Raw genomic sequence first — 16,893 nt, forward strand, 5'->3', positions numbered from 1 at the left:
TATCAGCTGTTACTGTATGGCTACATGCCTCTGATTCTGTGGGTCTCACTTTTCTCCTCTTTGGATGTTTTCACTGGCCAATAGACTCATTACATAATTTTACTGTGATCTTCGAAGTTACATATGCTAGGGACCCTACTGATTTTTAAGTAATCCTGAAGAAAATGACTGTAAGCCTAAATGTGGTTGAAAATAATCAAAATGCCATCATGGGGATATGGTTAAATACACTGTCATAAGCTAGACAATGCAATCATACTTAGCCATTAAAAATGAAATATAATAGATCACAATGCTATATCAGTGTGAATTAGGGTGACAACCATGGTCTATGTTTTGCCTAATAAAGTATAACTTTAAAAACCAAAAAAAAAAAAAGAGAGAGAATTATATAAACTAATCTGGAAAACTTTTTTTTTTTTTTTTTTTTTTTTTTTTTTTTTTTTTTTTTTTTTTTTTTTGAGATGGAGTCTTGCTCTCTTGCCAGGCTGGAGTGCAGGGGTGCAATCTTGGCTCACTGCAACCTCCACCTCCCGGGTTTGAATGATTCTCCTGCCTCAGCCTACCGAGTAGCTGGGACTACAGGCACCTGCCATCACACCCAGCTAATTTTTGTATTTTTAGTAGTGACGGGGTTTCACTACTAAAATGTTGGCCAGGGTCGTCTCGATCTCTTGACGTTGTGATCTGCCCGCCTTGGCCTCCCAAAGTGCTAGAATAACAGGCATGAGCCACCGTATACACGTATGACTCAATTTTTGTAAAAAGAAAAAGTTGTATGTGAAAAAATGAAAAAATCTGAGTCCAGTAATTATCTATGGTTATATTAAGAAAGATTAGATGAATGCTGAAGGGAGAGGAGAAGGGGATACAATGGTTTCACTTCCTAATATGGCTTAAAAAAAAACTTGTAGACATTTACTCATTTAAAAAATTAACTTGGAACCTCTTACTAAGTGAGACTCATAGCCTATCTCAAAGAGCAATAATGTGACATTTGAAGATTTTACTGATGTGGACGGACACAGAAACAAGAACTGATAGATAAGTTATTAGATGCCTTTGCTTTGGATGCCTTTTCTCTTCTTTTTTGTAAATTATTAATAATGTTGGCAGGGGAGCAATGAACTTGCCATTAGGGTTTGGCAACCTGCTTGAGTTTCCTGGGTATCCTGTGATTCCTCTCTGTTCCTTGCCGCACAGCACTGGCTCAGATCTGTGCCTTTCATGTAGCAGCGGTGTGAAAACCTATGCTCTCTTATAGCCTCATTTGGTTTCCTTTTTCAGGATATTACATTATGAAACATTTCTGGAAATTTGCAGCTTTCGACAGTAAATACAAATGATTTGTGATTCCACTAAGCCACTGCTTCATAGTAGGCTGTTGAATGGTGAACATTTTAAGGAGCATGGGAACAGGCATATTTTGTTTTGATCTTGCACAGTCTCATTTGAAGGAACGTTATTCGTTTGAAGATGGGCTATGATTTACAGAAAGGCAATTATATTGAGAAATAATAACGAGCATTTAGTAATACATATCAAAATGGAGAATATGAGTAACTTTAGACCAGATCTAAATTACAAGATCTTTTATTCTACACGAGTAATTTTAACAGCTGAAATTTGCCTATCTTGTTGGTGATCAGATACCCAGTGCCCTCCAAAATATAGGGTCAAATAAGATGTGGGTGATTTCTTCGTGGCATATCATTCTAGGCCTATTTTCTGTAATTCATTGTTTACTCACCTAGAGCTTATACTCTAGTCTTATTAAATTTCTTGCTTTCCTCTAAATATCTCATATACTTCTCTGCTTTGAGAACTTTATTCAAGTTATTTCTGCTTTTTGGAATACCTTTTCCCCTTTTCTTCCCTTCTTTTCTCTTTACTCTCCATTGTCTCTGTGATTCTTTTTGGTCCCTAACTACCCACAAACAAACACCCACCTCTGTTCCACTTCCTGTTTCGATGCAAGAGCTTTCCCCATGAAACCTCCCTACAACTATCAGCTAGCAAGAATCACTGCTCACTTAGCATTCACAGCCCTTTATTTACACTTATGCCTTACACTGTTGCTTCTCAATGGATGGTCTAAGGAGCAGCAGCAATAGCAGCCTCTGTGGGTTGACTAGAAACACAGAATCTTGAGTCTTGTCCTAGACTTATGGAATGTGTGAATCTCCCTTTTACCTCATTTTCCAGGTCCTCCTTATGCATGTTACCATTTGAGAAGCTCTGTCTTAGAGAAGATATCCAACTTTGCCTTCACTTGGTTGCTTTTGTGTCAGTGGGTTCTGATATAATCTGTCTTGTGATCACAGACTATGTCCTTAGCATTCATCTGCAAGGCAGGATGGAGGGCTTTGCACACAGTAGGGGCTCTTAGCTGTGTGTTGTTGAATAAATGCTTGCATTTTCAATGAAGGGGGGGTTTGAGGGAAATATACAAATACAGGGTATTTCCGTATTCATGTCAGCAAGATGTCATTCAGATTGTCTGGTTTCCATCATTGCTGTGGTTGGGTTTTATACACCGTTGTACAAAGGAACTGATACGGTGTGGCTGTTTTCTCATCCAAATCTCATCTTGAATTTTAGTTCCCATAATCCCCATGTGTCGTGGGAGAGACCCAGCGGGAGGTAATTGAATCATGGGGGCAGTTACCCCCATGATGCTGTTCTCCTGATAGGGAGTGCGTTCTCAGGAGATCTGATGGATTTATAAAGGGCTTTCCCCTGTTTGGCTTAGCACTAATAAACTAATACAGAGACTTAGTACCTTATCAAATCTGTTTCCTCCTCTCACCTCTTTGAGAAAAAGCTACAGTGATGTGGAGGATTCGAGCTTTCAGAAACTCAGGTGAGTTCACTGTCCAGGAGATTATATTTAAAGCATAAGGAAATACTTTGTGTTAATATTTTATGACTAGGGCTATATCTGTATATCTGTGACAATTGTATATTTGTTCAGGAATTGGAAGCCTGATCACAAGGTCAGAGTAAGGTCCAGAATCAGAGTTTGGTGCATCTGATCTTAGGAAAATAACATTGTTTTAGTTTATTATATTTCCTTTTGTAAAATTGACAAGCAAAAGCTTCATAATTTCAAAAGAGCTTTTCTATCTTGTATTACAGATTGTAACAGACTTGCATTCAGACTCATTCTCACAGTATCTTCATCTGCCCCACCTCCCCTGGTATTCCTGTTTTTCTTAGTGTTATTTTTGACTTCTCTCATCTGTACATATTTCTTTTGCAGTTTTCTTAGTTATTCTATTCGTGTTCCAATACTTAAAACATCTGTATCATATAACTCTGGTGACATTCCTGACCCTTTACAAAATGTGTGCAGTTACTAAAATTACAATATATATAAATATATAAAATAAAATAAATAAGATTAAAGTAAAAATAAAAATAATAAAATACAATGAAATAGATATAAATAATTATAAATAAAATGTAAAAAATAACCAAACAGGTGATTATTTGACATATATAAGAAAAAACACAGTAGGGACTTGCCATTTTTATTTCTGTTATTAGAACAGATCTTGAAAATGTAATGTCTGTTACATCCATTTCTTTTAGATTTGGATTATTAAGATTATTAAGACATTGTTGATTATTAAGATTGTTAAGATTTAGACATTGTTTGAATACTTCTTTCTACTTTTAATGGCCATTTAAAATATATATATATATATATGTATTTTATGGGTCTGTGCTCTCCCTGTGGCATTTCAATGATACAAAAAAAGGATTAAAGAAACCAAAACAAAACACTACTTGTTTCACTGTCAAACCTTAAGTTCCTTACAATAAAATGAAGTAGAGAAGATGTGCACACATAATGAGAAAATGCTAGCATACATATACATACATACATACTTATATATGTGTGTGTGTGTGCGTGTGTGTGTGTATATATATATATATATATATATATATAATTGTCATAGGGTTTTTGTTTAGAGAAATCTAGGAGGTCTTGGATATGCAAAAATGACAAGGTTAGTAGAGCACTGAAGGATATTTTAGATGAATCCTGATTACTTGTTACTCACATTCATATATCCTCCCTCTCTCTTCCGACCTCTCTGCCTTCCTCTCTCCTCACAGGTCTCTTACTACCTTTCCCTCCCTCTGTCCTGATTTTGTCTTTCGTGGATGGATGTTCATCGTATGATGTCCATTCTGAAGCTGAAAGCCTCAAAGACTCAAAGGCAGATAATTCTCTTTTTGAAAGTCATATTACAAAACCCTTTTCACGAACCTGTCTATAGGGAAATTTCTTCCTGTCCTGGCTGTGCAATTAACCATTTATTTGTTTTCATGGATACCAATGCTCATTCATTTTAAACTTGGTATTTTTTTTCCTCCTGAGAAGTTCATTGTTCTCTTTCTTCAGTTTTCCTATTTGTTTGTAATAATAGGAATTAGTCTTTCCATGTATCTGTGTTGATTTTTTTTTATAACTAAATTTATTTTAGTGAAAATTATAGAGGTTATATGTTTAGGAGCTGTTGGGGAAATAAAATTAAAAGCAAAATCTCCCAACTGAGAAATTCTCTCTACAAAAGTGAGAGAGAAAGAAAACACATTTATTTATTTATTCTTGAACATGCATTATTAAATCAGAATGTGATGTACATCGAAGGTAATCCCCCAAGAGATTGCAAAGACAGAAAGAAATCTCACTATTTTATGAAGCCAAACAGCCCATTACATGCATGTTTTGAAGATAAACAATAACTTGTCCCCCAAGTAAGCTTGACAGCACCGTTTGTCACACATAGCTCATCCTAACTTTACCTGGTAATTGGGGTGGCCATCCATGTTAACTGATTGGGTTTGGCCAGAGGAAAAACAAACTTTTCATATCTTTATGACAGGAGGTAATTTTTTAACTTGCTGCAAGGTGCCTACCAAAGTCAGACTCCAGCTCTCCCACAGAAACTGGGAGATAGGGGTGCTAGCTACCTTGATGTTCACTTTTCAAGGAGATGGCCTTTAGGTCTTTGTAAAGGCATTCCTAGGTCACAAAGCTGACAAAAGTCCTTGTCTAGTCTTCAAAAGGATTTGTATACATTTCAAAGAGTGCAAAAAATACTCAATAATTGCAAGTTAACCAAAGTAAATGCTCTGAGAAAAAGTAAGAGGGTGAAGAATCTTTTCCCTTATTTTCGAAAAGAATTAGGCTTCTTATTTTTAATATGTACTTATTCTGACAGGAGGTAGGTCCTATTTCATTATGTTTGACTAAGCAGTTCGGAATTAAAGTTTTACTTTTTCTGAGTTTGAGATTCAGCTGAGGTTAGTCTTTCATGGTTTGAGAATTCATTAGCATTTCTTCTATTTGTATTTTTATTGTGACAAAATTTACCATGTTAACCATTTTTGAGTCTACTGTTTTGTGGAATTAAGTACATTTTCATTGTGGTGCAACTATCCCCATCATTCATCTCCAGAATTTTTCACATTTCCTATTGAAACTGGAGCCATTAAACACTCACTTCTCATTCTGTCCTCCCCTCAACCCCTGGCAACCACCATCATTATCACTTTAACCTACCTATTCAGGCTGCCTGTGAAATTTCAATAATATCCTGTCTCTGGATGAGAAGTGGAGAATTGTGTTTGCCCAGGATTTTAAAGACAAAGATGTTTTATTGAGAAGCTGACAGAAAACAACGTAAAAACCTTGAACGTGGTGCACCCATTTATAAAAATGATGCCATACTAATTATAAACAACTTAAGTCTGTGCAGCTCCCCAGAGATGTCTCATTTGTGCCCCTTCATTACTATCAAACTAATAATTAAAAACCTTTCTGGTGAAAGATTTTTTTGCATATAATTCAGGGATTTTACTAACGTAGAGTTGGCATTTTTCACAGCCCTTGCTCCAGTGAATTTTTATCTTTCTTAATTGATCTTTTGGACACAGCAAACTAAATACTGAACCCTTCATGTATTTTGTTTTATAAACTGCCATGAGCGTTGGCGAGAATAATGTGAAAGAATCAGGGCAGACAATCTGCTGCAGCCAGACAACCTGTCTTAAAATCAAGCTTTGCTGTTTGATTGTTGTGATATCTTGCGTTAGACACTTCACCTTTTGGCACCTGATTTTATCATCTGTAAAACAGGAAAATTATATTCCTTTTTGAGTCAGTTGTGTGACTATCAAATAGAATAAGACATGAAAGAAAGCGCTGTGTATAGTGTCAAAGCACGAATTATTTCAGTTGAGTAATGTACTTAGCATAAAGTAGGAATTTGGAAAATGCTTGTTGAATGAATGAACAAATGTTATTTTCAAAGTTAATTTTTCTTGGGCTCTCTCTTCTCCACATGTATGCCTGTCATGGCTTATAACCTCCCTTCTCTTGGCTTTCCTCTGATATTTGATCTTATCCTCCTCTCCTACCCAAATTATGCTTTCAGTTTAAAAGCTCCAGATCTCAGAGTTTGGGTAATAATCTGAAAGGGGTCGTGGAATTTCTGTTATATTCTTTCATAGAAAACTCTTTCTTTCTAAATGGAACTGCTTCCTGAAAGCTTTTGGGGTTTAGAAATGGCAATTAGAGTTACCCATTGTAACATACAGAAAGATTAAGGGATTTTTTTTTTTCCTAGCATCGGTAGACTCTGGGGAGTTTATCCTAGCCAAAAAAAATGATGAGCTTCAATAATGTTAAGTCAGACATGTGAATCCAAATTAAACAAAATTTATGGTGTAAGTCCAAGCTGCTCCCTCTATGGTCACTTGGGTGGGAGCTCACTGAGCAACTCTGTTGTTCAGTGTCACCATGCACATGATAAATGCAAATGTATGTATTATAAAGCATCATAACCAAGGCTTACACTGACAAAGGCAGACGACAATCTCAAGGTATTCTGTTGAATGTACCTTGCCTGACATATTTTAGTGGAAAAATCATCCACAATGATCTGAGAAAGAAATGATTGTTGAGAGACCGAAGCGGTAGAAAACACATAAAGAAATTATAGTATTTTCCTGGATTGAGAAACAGCCTGTAGAATCACTCTGTTTAGAGGAATGTAATTATTCAATCAATAATCCAGAGCGATTTCTATATGCCAGGCTTCATGCTAGGCCCTGGGAGCCAAAAATGAATCCGAAGTGGACCCTGTCTGCAAGGGTCTTAAGAGAGAAGAGATACACGCTTAATTAATAGTACGAGTACATTACTGAGACTAAAGAGGAAACTTAGCTAAAGTTTTAGGGAGAAGGGAGAAATCACATCTGACAGAGGGAAGCAGGGAGGTTTTATGAAGGAACTGGTTTCAGAACTATGCCCTGAAGGACAGGTGGTACTTGTACATGTGGAGAGGGTAATGAAGGGCATCCCAGGCATAAGAAATGAGTAAAGGGGAAGGCAGGCAGGTGGTGACCTGTAGCAATGTCTGTATTTGTACCTGTGGTGGGAATCCTTGCTGTATGAGAAGTGGAGGTACAGCAAAAGGTTGGAAAGAGAGTTTGCTGCCAGATCATGGAGGATCCAGAATGTCAGTGAAGGGCATCAGGGAAGTAGCACTAGGATATGATGTTTGAAAAAACTGCTTCGGTCTTTGTCATCAGTCAGCCTTTACAGGTGTTCCCATGGCACCCAACACTTACCTGAGGCTTATGGGCCTTCTTGTTTTTATGGTGGTAAATATCTCTTCCTCTGGTTTTATAGAAGGAGATTTCAGTCCGTTTTTTATATATTAGAGAATGAAAATAATATTTACATGCAAAAACTCTTTGTAGGTCACCTTAATAAATACATTCATTTTCTTATCATCTTCCTCTTTTTCAGAAAAAGAAGAACAATTAAAAATAATAGCACTTTTTATTTTTCTAACATTAAGGTCACACAGGTGAAAGGGTTATTTGCTGGGTCTTGTATGTGCTTACTCCGTTTATAATTGGAAGAATAAAGACTCCCCTCTGTTTTCTGACTTTTCCTCTATGGTGTCTTATGTTCTGATTTGGCCACAGTCTTTAAGTATCCAAAATTCTGGAAGCAGTGAAATTATAATTGACTCCAATTAGCTACACTGGTGGAGCATAGCATCCTCATACTGAAATGCACCAGTGTGTCTTACATCTCATTTTAGCTAGCCATTGTGTCATTGTTCCGCCCTCGGCTTGCCACAGGAATGGTTTAGCAAGTTAGAAAATTGATTTGAATTTCCTACTTTTTTCCCAATTAAAAATTCATGACCCTTACTATAAAATTACCTCCAGTAGGAGTAATACACTCAATGAGAGAATTTATAGAAATTCCTCAAAGCCTGATGTACTGTTAGGGGACAAACTCCACCTCCCCTCCCCTTTTTTTCTGAAAGAACATCACTCAGCATTTCTAAACTGTGTTTAAGTATCCTGATGCTTGGAGATATTGCTAAACAAGAATTACTTAAGTCAATTAGGTTTGAGAAACATTGTATATTATTACTAAGCAATTTAGTTTTACAACATGCATTAGCATCCTAAAAGGCCCTGAAAGAAGTCCTGTGGAAAAAGATAACTTTTAAACCTATTTTACCTAATATTAATGACCTAATGTTTCTCTAACATGAGGGTGAATTACCAAAACATAGTTTTTCAAAATCATTCTGTAAAAGCCCGAGCTGAACAATGTGAATCAATATGTGGCCTTCAGAGGGTCTAAGTTAATCTAAGCATAAAATTAAAAAATATCAGGAGACTCTAACTAAGGAGGTGCATTTATTAGGACTAATAGTAAATGAATCCATTGAATCCATCCTCTATTTACCTACCAGGATTTACACGAGAATTTTTTCATAGCCTAGAGATCCTTTAAAACCCTGTCTGTGTTAACGGAGCTGCTACATCTGATATTATTTTCCTGAATCTGAAGAAACACCAAAGGGGACTGAAATAATAAGACATTAATTTCGGCTGTAGAATGCCGATGTTGCTGACCCTGCAGGGTTATTGCAGAGGGAGATTAATTATGCAGATCTGCCACCCTAGGCTTGGAGTTGAAGTACCCTGTTGTAATTCACTGCAGGATCATTCACGTAGCCAGCACATTGATATGATTATTATTCCACCAAGGTTTTTATCTGCCCCTAGACAATTACAGAACCACTTACCAGCATCTCTCATTGACTTCTTATTTAAAATTCCCAGGGCCACGGCAGGCATTCGAGTCCTTTTATTGGAGACAGCTACAGATCAATGGCATGAAGCAACATGGGATTTTCTTTAGGACATGACAAATGCTGAGATTGTTGCTAAGCAGAAGATAGACATTCGGATTCCAGTAGAAAATAGTTGTAGTGGCTCCTTATCTCTCACACAAACTTTTAAGGCAATGACAAGAACATACAATGGAAATGCTATGAGATTTGGTGTCAAGGCATTTGAGTTTGAACACTGGCTTCACCATTTGGTATCCATGAAGCTATAGTTCTTCTGTAAAATGGAATCGAAGTTAAATGACAGGCTCCTGGCAGCTTGAGGATCTGGAGATCTCATTAGGTTGTGAGATTAAATGTATATATGTGTGAAATCCCTGCTAGGATATGTATATGTGTGTGAATCCCTACGAGGTTGTGAGGTTTTAGTGTATAAATGTCAGAAAAAAAACTCTGTGAATGATAAAATGTTTTAAAAATATTTTTGTGCTAATGAGAATGGCTTTCATTTCCTGTGTAGTCATAATGGAACATCCTTTTCATGGCCCCATTGCTTGGGTGATGACCTATCAATGCCTGTAATCACCTAACACAGAATGTAGTAACTATGCATTGGTATGATTAGCAGCTCCATGCAGTGTACATTCTTGAAATGATGTGAAGAATAAAATTTCTATTTCTTATTGCTGCCCTTAGCCCGTGGTTTTAGGGACTTCAAACCTGCAAGATAATATTCATCTAATTTGCATTTTTTCAGTTAAGATTTCCTTTCTGTTCTGTAGATCAGTGGTAAAAAGTATAGCTTGTTTGGTTTGGTTTGTTTTAATTGTCCCCTAAGAGCCTTTCTTCCTTATGCATGGCTGCATCACAGAATGCTACCTGTCTTCAGAGGCCAGCTGTAGTATCAGCTCCAAGGAGTCTTTCCACCCTCACTCCTCAGTATAAACTTCTCTCCCCACAACTCCTACTCTCTACCACATTAAAATGCAAGTAATTCCTTCCCCACGGCATGTAGGCATGTTGCTTGGACTGATTTGTATACTTAATAATAGCATGAGCAAACACAGATAACTAGCTTTGTACAGTTAAATAATAACAGCAAATACACTTTTAGGCATTTTATATATCTTAACTCATGTAATCCCCTCAGCAATCATAGAAAGTAGAAAATATTATTCTCCCCATTTTGCAGGTGGGAGAAGTAAGTCATGAAGAGATTAAGTAAGTAACTTGCCCAATATTTCATAGGCACCATGTGGCAGAGCTAGGAGCTGGTAATTAAAATAATAGGCTTTTAAACTATGGGGTTACAATGAGTCATAGGCAAATTGGAGATTTGTATAGGTTGTAAGTTCCTGGATGTCTGGGACGATGAAAATCTGTGTCATCCATTAGCATTTAGCATAAGGGCTCCACATGGTAAGAGCCCAGTTAAGTGAAATAGCTTTGCATTGGGAAAATCACCCCTTAAAAGTTTATGAGGCAGCCAGAAAATGCCCCCCTTGTCCTCTGTCAACATTTTTTTAGTGTATGTTCTGCCCTCCTGCTCAATATGCTTGTCAGAGCATTTTAAAACCTCACATTAAGCACCGCTTGAGCACCTCTCTGTTTTTGTTTTTTTGTGAGTAGCTGTGTGATAAAGATAAGGCATACTTGTTGAAATTAGGGTTACTTGAGTCTTTAGTGGTTTATGGATCAGTAGATAATAGCACTATAAAATTCCAGCTTATTCTCTTTCTGATGAAAGGGGAATTGCATGGTGTTACTTTATTGTCAATAAAGTCACCAAATGTCAATGCATATGAAAAGAACTCTGGCCATAGTCCTCCTCCCCTTCCCCCTATCCAGTGTGATCTGGTGGACTGAGGTCACAGCCCAGACTATGGGACTGGTGGGTGCACATTGCCATCTGTCAGGATGATCCTGGTGCCCAAAAATTAGTGAAAGAAGCCATAGAATTTCCTCAGCAGGGACACAGACTAACACAGACCTCCTCAGTGTTAGTTCATAAGGAGATTTTCTTTAACACTTTAGGTACAGAGGCATGATATTTCTTTAAGACTTATGTTTTTGGCTTATAGGAGTTCCCAGGAAGACTTGGAATATTATCTTTGTGCTTTAGGGACAAGACTGGGGATTGGAGCAGTGAGGATGCCTAATAGGCTGTTTTCTCCTATAGAATGAGAATACCTGGAGGTAAAGGCTGCACTGAAGCCCCTGTGCTCTCTCCACAGGTGGCGAAGTGTTGGCCTGGGGCCCTGAAAGTCTACTGTGAATGTTGTCATTTAACTCTTGCTATAAAACTAGTTGTAGAAACTGAGGCATAAGAACAATAAAGTATATGGCCAATTGTATAGCACTTGTTCATGCCAGTCAGAACTGGGAAAGAAGACTCATCCTGCCTGCTTCTCTGTGTAATGGAGAATGGTGATCTCTTGGGTGCTGCAGGGTCTGATGGAGTCAGGGGGGCCTGTCCAAGGCTTCTGGGTACCTGAACAGGAGGGGAACTGAGGCCCTCATCTGCTGGATGCTTTCTATCAAGCCAATCATTTTTCTAACAGAATTGGGGGAATGATACTAGGAAGTACACTGTGAAGGGACAGTTGACTGTATTGTGAGGCCAAAGATGGCTTGGATCCATTCAAGTCTGATTTCTGAAGACAGGTTCATTTCATAGGCAGCGGATCTTGATGGTTGTCGCAGAACTTATAGTGACATCTGTCTGAACCAACCTTTTGAGAAGATTCCATCCTTAGGATGGCCTGTGGCCTGACTAGAGAAAGCAGTGTGCCTGTGAATCCGTATGTAAAATAAAAGTATCAACATCTTGTATCTGTATCATACTTCACCATTTATTAAGCTTTATCATAAACATGATCTATTGCAATTCTTATATCATTCTATGAGGTCATCTTTATTTTATTGATAAGGATGCCAGGGTTCAGAGGGGTTAAGTACATTATCCAAGGCCACACAGTTAAAAAGTAATCAACAGCAAACTAGAACAGAGGTTGACTGTGTCCTAGAGCACTACGCAGAAGTTGCCCAGTGTTTATATGTCTGTTTATTGCATAACAGAATTGGACCATACACTATGGACACAAACTTAGATTCCTAGTCAAAAAAGGGGAGTGGTAAGAAAAAACCTAAATAAAACAGATCAGGGCAGAAATTTCTCAGGCCTCTAAGACAGGTATAGATACCTACCCAGAGTTTTTAGAAAAGGAATAATTTATTTTTAGGCAGAGGCAAGATCAGAGAGACTCTGGAGAGGCTGGAGAAGGGACATGAGGCTTGAATTAGGCTGTGGGAAAGTTAAGACTTATTTCCTTCAGTGATGGACAATTTAGTCTCAAGTGGAGTTTTAAAAAACACCTATATCTTGTGGATTGAGTATCGATTTGGGAATTATGGCTTGGGCTCTCTCCCTTCGACAATTAGAGTTTTGACTACATCAGTATTTGCAATGGGTCTTTAATAGGCACTTTGCATAAAAAGAAGTTCATGGTCACATTGTTGTAGGACTTTCTCCTTAGGGTTCTTGTCACATGACCAGGAAAGATAAGGACACATAGAAGGGTGAGAAAAATGGAATTTTTTGGGTAAAAAGGAAACAGGGACTCTCGGCAAAGCAAGAGTCCTTCTAGGAGGCTTTCTACCTCACAGATTGAATCACTGGTTACCCCCAGGAACAGGAGGAATCAGGCACCTCCCCTCCTGCAAACAGTGTGAACTTCTGTAGCTCCACCCCATTCTCCCAGGATGCAGACTGATAAGAGGCTCTCCAGGGACCCCTTTATACTTGACTGTCTCATTCCCCCTGTAGAGAAGTACATCTAACTGCCAATTAGAATAAGGATAAGGATAAGGGAAGCAATGTTAACTGCTTCCTGTTTACAAAGCTCCTTGAGAAGCCTGTGTAAGGGTCCCTAGCAAAAGGAGCCATCGTCCAAGGCTCCGATTACCTGACCGTTTGGAGTTTGATGGCCTGAAGTCGAGAACAGACAAACTGGGTTATTAGAAAACATGTGTTAAAATGAAACAAGTGGGTGGTGAGGACAGCTTAAAAATCCAAAGACATTTTACCAGTTTGCATAGGCAGAGGGAGGCCGGAAGCCTGACAGGTAAAACAACTTTTAGACTTTTGCCGGCATGTCAAGCTTCTGGGTTCCCTTCTCCTGACCCAATACTAAGCCAACTGGTTTAAGGTTTGGGAAATTAACTTTTCCCAGTTTGGAGGATGCATCCAAGGGGACTGTTTTGTAGTATGAGACATAATTACTTATCAGTGAATAGAGGACAGAGGGAGGAGACAGGAAAAAAAAGGTGTTTTTTTGATGGTGTTCCAGGGGTTCAGGATGCATTTGGAATGGGTACAGAGTGAAGATGGATGGCTACACATCTAGAAAGAGGGGAGCAGGCATGCTTTGTTTCCTTCTCTTCCTAGCGAATACCTGGGGTACGTGAGGGAGAGGAGGAAGAGTGTCCTCTTTCCCTCTACCATCCTTGCATCTTCAAGTCCCGGCAACTTTGGCAGGTGCCATCCATGGGTGTCAGAGCATGCACCCATGAAGCAGGGAGGGCCTAGAGAATATGAATTATCTTTCCTCACCTATGCCTCTATTCCCCCTACTGTCAGTAGCCTTGGAGTTCCCTAGACCTCACTTGTTCCATAGATACTAGCATGACCTTTATCCACGAAATGGAAGTCTTGGCTTAATCAGCAAGAATTAGCTGTTCTCACCTGAACGGTGCCTTTTGACCTCTGTTATCATCGGCCTCTAGAGCGCTTAGATCCAGTTTTCTTTTCTAGGGCTTTACTGTGAAGCTTGAATTAGAGTTTGGGACAAAAAATGTGTCCCAAACTCAATTTCAAGCATCACATGGACTCCTTATCATAAGCCACGTGCTAAGGTAAAGCTGTGGAATTGAGTCCTCTTCCAACAAGGGAGAAAAAATGATGTCTGTGACATTTCCATATAACTAGTGGTTATACTTATGCTTGCTAAGATTTGGATGCATGGTGCTTGGCTTTGGTTAGCTCCCTTGGTCTTACTTTCCCAAAAAGGAAACCTTTAGGCAATGGATATCCTGTTTATTCCCATCACCTGACTGGGTTTGTAGAATAATTGCTCAGAACTAGAATATTGATCCAGATTTCTACATTACCCATCCCGTTTGCTCTTTCTGAGCTGCAGCTGGAGATTACTAGTTGGTTCACAGGAACAAGCAGAATTAGTCTAAAATTTAGGCAAAAACTTAGAAACAACTAATGAGTTTAGAATTTAATGAAAAAGGTATGATAAGTTTTGAAACATAATTTCTCTTCAGTCCTCATTTTTATTAAAGAAAATTATGGTAGGCCTGACTTGTTGGCAAAATAGACTTTAATCTTATACTTGGCCTGATTAGTTACATAAAATACCACAAGAATAACTATTTCTACATACACCTTTTAGATTGGCTTTGATGGAACTCTGTTCCACAAAGAATCTCAGATAAGACCTTTTAAAGCTGAGCCTAGCCATGAGTTTATATTTTCAAATACCTGTGAGTTGGGTGATCCTCTCCTCTCAAGGTCCCAAGATAAATTTGGAGGTCCTGGGCCTCTTAGAAAGTGACATTCTCTACTGACCACAGGTCAGGAAACCTGTATAAAGACTGTATAGACAAAGGTATGAGGCCAGTTTTTTCCCAACGGGCTTTCCTTGGCTCTGCAAATTGAGCTTGACTCCTTAAAGGGGAGCATACCCTTCCAGTCAAACCCTTGGTAAAACCACCAGTTTCCTCAATTGTGTCCTGTGGCAAAAGAAAAACATGGATTCTTATGGTACTGATTCAAACAACATATGCTATAAGTTAAAAATACTCACAGATAGTATCCAAATTCTAGAGGAACCAGGCAGAGAGAAACAAACATGCTCCAAATTTTCTTCACAGGAGGATACCTTAATTAATAAAGGCTGGAAATAGTTCAAAATAAGTTTCCTTGACTCTGAAAAACAGAACAAGGATCAGCAATATTCCAAGCAAAAGTTTTAAAGATTGTTTCAGCTTTCTAAGTTCAGTCTGTTTAGTTCTTGCTTTGCTTGATATTCGTGAACACTTGAGCTCTTCATGAGTTCTGTAGTTTTTTTTTTTTATTCCAGTGTTATAATCTCCAAAGTTGTCATAAAACTATATTTGAGAGCTCCTGTCAAAGTTCTATAACTCATCATAAACAATCTTTTGAAAAGGATTAAAACAAGTCAAAAATTGTCTGTGAATAACAAAACGTCTAGTGTAGTTACAGTTAGAAGCATAATTGACAAAGTTTGGTTATCTCTGTGGTTTAAAATAGCTTAACATAACAACCGTATTGTGATTGATAGCATATACTCAAACATTAGAATTTTAAAAATTTCATACAATTTTGGAACACATATTGGCATTATTCACCAAAATATAACCTAAAGAAGATTGAACATCACTTTGACAATTCCATGTGCCTAAACATGTTAAACAATCCTGTTTACCTCTCTTTTCTGGACACTCCAGGGGCCCTTTGAAGTATCCAAAAAGCCAGGTGTCAGGAATGACAATTTTATAACTAAAGTTTGATTTTGGGAAGCCTATTGAATATGTTAGAGGTTTAAAACATTTGATGTTATGAAATAGAATTCCAGATTACCATAAATTATTTTACAGAAATGATGACTCAGAAATTTAAAAAACAAAAAACATTTTATAGCCCTTTACAAATTTTGCTAAAGAACAGATTAGTGCCTTAAGAGTAACTTGTGCTTTTATTTCAATCCTCAATTTACAGAAAAACCATAAATTACCTTTTTGAATTTACCCAATATGCTTATACAGGGAATTTTGCAAGATTAATTTTTACATACCCTCTAGCAGCTGTTTGATCTTTTAGCTTATCTCATCTAATGTAAAACAATTATTTAACCCTAGGCAAGAATTTACATTTTCCCCAATGATTAAAGTCATGTGAACTAAAAGATACCACAGCTTTTGTTTTCCATTTTAAAAACATTTGATCAAAGTGCTTATCTTCCTTTAGGATGATTAATTTGAGCTATTTTTATAGACATCACATGCAAAACAAATATATAACTACACAGACACTCAGAAGAAAACCCAGTTCCCACAAGATCCTTCATTTGCCAATTTCCTATATGGATTATTAGCCTCCAGATACCTTTAATTTCTGGGGTTCCATGAGAAAAACAGAAGTCTCTCCCATTTTATGCATGCATTAATAGTGGTGAGGCAAAATGGAGAAAAATAATTTAATTGACTGAAAAAACAAAACAAAACAATTTTTTCAGAAAAACAACGTTCATGAAAAGGAAAACATAAAGGCCATTTAAATATAACTTGGTTATCTACTTTTAATTAAGCTGAGTGTCCTTAAGAAAATCCTTTTCACTCCCTTATAACTCAACAAGTGGCCAATATTTCTGTCTTTCAGCCTTTACTAAAGGTTCAGAGAAGGGAAAATCCAGAACATTCTGTGAAGGGGAAGGGAATCAACAAGTAGCAAAAGGTCATGCAGATATCAAACCAGAAGGGACTCATTTCCTAAGCCAGGATTGAATCCAGGCCATGGGTAAGCTAAACAAAGCCTTGCCATGGCGTTACATGCCATGCTCTCAAGGACGTAAAACAAGATGGAGGCCTGCAACAGAATGTTTCACAGTCCATACAGAAAGAC

The 16,893-nt window shown here is 37.7% G+C and overlaps 1 protein-coding gene and 1 long non-coding RNA gene across 2 annotated transcripts in view; both read left to right on the top strand.

The window, feature by feature from the left end:
* LOC108318528 (interleukin-1 receptor accessory protein-like) overlaps positions 1-16,893 on the top strand; it is a 98,843-nt gene that overhangs the window by 22,214 nt on the left and 59,736 nt on the right. The gene's annotated exons all lie outside the window — the stretch shown is intronic.
* Positions 708-16,893, top strand: part of LOC119474238 — a 45,026-nt gene continuing 28,840 nt past the window's right edge. Inside the window, exon 1 of the long non-coding RNA XR_005203526.1 lies at positions 708-11,378. This is a non-coding gene — a long non-coding RNA (uncharacterized LOC119474238). The remainder of the gene's footprint in view (positions 11,379-16,893) is intronic.

This window comes from Cebus imitator, unplaced genomic scaffold (assembly GCF_001604975.1).
Source record: "Cebus imitator isolate Cc_AM_T3 unplaced genomic scaffold, Cebus_imitator-1.0 Scaffold220, whole genome shotgun sequence".
NCBI classification, from domain to species: domain Eukaryota; kingdom Metazoa; phylum Chordata; class Mammalia; order Primates; family Cebidae; genus Cebus; species Cebus imitator.